General features: G+C 35.5%; 1 pseudogene; it reads right to left on the reverse strand.

The window, feature by feature from the left end:
* Positions 1-505: 505 nt before the first annotated feature.
* LOC126603923 (uncharacterized) lies at positions 506-4,194 on the reverse strand (annotated as a pseudogene).

The following is a 4,194-nucleotide window of genomic DNA, read 5'->3' on the forward strand; positions in this document are numbered from 1 at the left end:
TCAGAACATTGAAGTAAATATCTTCAACAAAAATCTGATTCTCACTCCTCATTCTAACTCCTTGTCAATTCAATTCATTCTCAATCCATTTTTTCCTATTTTGATTACGGTAACGTAAACGAGTGATTAGTATAAGTTATTCTATCATTTGTCAACAAAAGAAAAATAAAACATCAATTCTGAAGTTAATAAACATTTATCCGTAAATGGAAATCGTATACTGAAAGTTGATCGAATATAAAAACGCAATAACTTTTGGCGACTTGGGAAAATACAACATAACAAAATAATACCATATTGTTCTTCGTTTGTGGGCAATTCCTTGTGACATGCAACATAAGAATTCACGACTACATTCAGTTTGGAATTACATAACAGTGCCCTTAACTGGAAGCCACAGCAAGCGCTGACTAAATGAGTCCCTTAAAATGATGAGCGGAAGAGCGGAAGAACCCTAGTTACTATCATATGGAACTTGTTCGACAAAGAAAGCAGAAGATAGATATAAAAACAAAATTGTTTTCCTTATGGTCATTTTCAAAGAAGCATTCAATCCACGTACATCGATGCAATGCTACATAACACAATGAAAAATTCACATTGACAGCAGTAAATCACTTGTTTGTATGACTTTGAACCGCCTCCGAGAATAATCCAACTTATGTCGATCAAACAAAAATGTACAAAGAACCCTGAGTTATCGATTACGACTAGTGGAAATTCTTTGTTGAGCAGGAAAAAAAGAAAAGAGGTACCTAAGCTAAAAGCTGACCTGTTTAGATAGGGATACCGAAGCCTGTGATGTGTGGTACTCAACCTTGAACTGGAAAACCCAGTAACATCAAGCACTTTCCATGACATATGGTACTTACCCTGAAAAAACCAAGGGGAAATATACTTGTAAACAAAAAATGTTATACAAGCTTCCTTCTGATCAGTTTCTAGTGTTTTTAAGACATAAGGGCTCATCATGAATAACTGCAGTTGAACATCATTTGTGCATGCGACTTATAAGGTTCTCACCTCTTTCTAGTTTCTAGACCACTCGTATATCACAATATAATTATAATGCAAATATAAATGAGCAAATGATTTCAGACAAATTCACTCGTAATTTTAGAAAATGTACATTGATAACGATAGATAAAGGAGATCCACGTAAGATTGTACATAGTATCCTTTCAAGAGGGAGAAACATACAAAGTGGTGGCGCATTCTTAGAACTTTAGACAACTTTTACGACTTATGATGTTATTCTATATTAGCAATTGAGCAACATAACCCTGGACGGTATCAAACTCTCATGTTTTCAACAGTACATTGTCAAGTGTAAGTTTTTTCTTCATATAACAATGCATTATTAAATTAAAGAGTCAAGTAGCGATAAACCTGTTTTTATACAAGTTATCCCAACAATTGGAAGCATAAGAGATTCACAAACTTAACAATGTATTATTAAATTAAGGAGTCACGAAATGTATCAGGATAACAATTAACAAAGTAAGCTTTTAATTGACTCTTAATCCTGAATTAACACTCGCTGATCCAGCTAATAATGAAGGTTAGTGTTCGTGAGCTGGCTGATTCTCGCCGTAATACTGTTGATATGTTAACATTTTATCAATTCAAAATTGTCATTATATACTTTAAAAAGGTTGAAAAAATTCAAAAACTTGTAAATTATATGAATAATGAATTATGTTCTGGAAATTCCAAAATTACTTTGATTTGATCTAATCTAAATTTTTATTTAAAGAAACCACCTAATCTGAAAAGTAGAAATCTTATTCATGGTGATCGGATAGTCTGAAAATCACCTTTAATCCGGCAGCTCCATTCCTACACATAACTGCATTTCACTTGGAAAAAGAAACCGCCTCTTGAACAACATATTCCAATATGAACGACCGCGTACAACTTGAAAGCTATCTTTTAGATTATCACACTCACATGGTAATGCTTCCGCACTCGAAATCTCTGCTCCCTTCAAAAGGTTCCCTGATCTGTTCAGTAGGAAAAATATGAGAGAAAATATTGTGAGGAGCATATGTACCAACAAATTAAGCTTAATGTGAAACAACAAAGAAAATCAAGGTTAATTGCATCACAAATAGCTTAGATATTTAGGCTAAGTACGAAAAGATTCATCTTTTCAACTGTCAAGATATAGGTTGTGAGCTTAAATAAAAAATTTGACTGATGCCATGTTTTGCACTGCAAATTAGGGTGTTTTGCAGTACGCATTGTGTCTGGTATCTTGTAAGTTTTAGAAAAAAACCAAAACATACTCTTTGGAAACAACACTGTCTCCAAACTCATCTAAGCAGCAACTAATCCATTATCCATTATTAAAATTAAGGGGGAAAAATATAGCAATTCCCCCTGTATTTATCATTTGTTTTTTATTTGTCCGCTGAACTTTCTATCAAGTTTCAAGACCTCCTATTCCTAATCTCTTAAAATGTGTGCAATTTCTCTCTTCTTAGGTCCGTCAACTTTTCCTTTAAATTTGGAGTTTTTTTTGGTGAATTCAAATGAGATTTTCCCTTATTTATAATAATAATGGAAAAATTGTTTGCATCCCAAATTAATTCATATAAAAACAAACCGATAGTCTTAACATGTTCAAGTATCCAAGTATATGGGTTCAATGCTTTCTTAATGACAATGATAATAACCTTAAAAAGTACTAACATCACTGTGCATGTACTTATATAACATATAAGAAATATAAAAGAGAGAAGGAGACAATCTACTTACAATGGAGTAAAGCCGGCAATATTCCTCTCACCCAATCTGTAGTAAGGTATCAAGCAAGGACGTTGGGTAAAGAAAGGAAAGTTATAACCAGGTTTTGAGCCATCTTTACCTTTGACTTGTTGAACAGTTTACATTTCTGGCTTTCATAGTCCCAGCTAAAGATCAATTCTGAAGTGTCATAGAAGATGACATGAGCATTCAGACTTATTGCATTGGGTTTAAACACTATATCTGCACTGGGTATAAACATTGTATCCGCCCCCCATACCAAACTATTCCTAACAACACTATATTTGAGAGTCCATTGGTCACCAGATTCACATTGATCATTATAAGACCAAAAACGAAAAGTATTTGAACCATCACATGTTACATAACAAACAAGATCCTTTGACATCCCAAGACATCCCATTGCTCACTGGTCCTATCATCGTCCGCAAGAACACGAGAGCATTCAAAGGCTCAAGCTTTAATGGTATTGAGGTCAATACACAAACCTTCCTGTGAACTAGCAAGGCCATATAACACCCCCTGCAAGTATACAAAATGCCTGCAAACCTTGGAACTTTTAAACCCATCAATGAACATGGGGTCAAGTTGACCCACTGTCCAGATTGCGAAATATGTCTGCCATCAGGGTGAGGGTTCGCGTTGGGACTGTGGAACCACTGGATTTGGATTGTGGGGAATGATCAATTCGAATAACTCTAGTGGTTGGATTCAACAGGGTCAAAAGCCAAGGCAGCGCAAAAATGCTCACGCTCATGTGCACACGCTATAGGTATGGAGACATGTGGTTCAGTGATGGGGTTGAACACACAGAATTGACAAGTCTTAGGTTAAAGAACAGAATTAACCCACTACAACAGTCAAGATAATTGTCAGATACGTAGCGCGGCTGACTTAGAACTACTTTACCGGGTTTTAGAATGCCATCATTCCAGAATTTGGTCCAGTAGTTATAATTATGATGCAAACATACGTAATTGAGTTGAAGATACGTATCATCATCAGAAAATGTACACAACTATTATATAAAAAAACAAACAGATATCATGATGTTGTTATATCCTGCAGATATAAATGAGCAAATGATTTCAGGTAGTTTGCTCGACTTATAACACCAGAAAATGTGCACAACTATTATATAAAAAAACAAACAGATACCATGATATTGTTATATCCTGCCTCTTTCACAACCTCCCAACATTTAGGGAGAAAGAGAGCCTGGTTAGTCTTACCAATGGATGGCACTGGCACTGGCTCGGCAGAACAATTGGCATGTCTTGCTTGGTGCTGGCTCACTGGGTCCCCAAGGGCATGGATTCACTTGGACTGACCCTTTTCCGGCCTGATTTTATCATCACATCGGTTTATAAGATATTTGGACCCAACTGGATTTGGCTGCTTTCTGATTAAGAAATCAGTAATCAG

Source organism: Malus sylvestris, chromosome 15, assembly GCF_916048215.2.
Source record: "Malus sylvestris chromosome 15, drMalSylv7.2, whole genome shotgun sequence".
NCBI classification, from domain to species: Eukaryota; Viridiplantae; Streptophyta; class Magnoliopsida; order Rosales; family Rosaceae; genus Malus; species Malus sylvestris.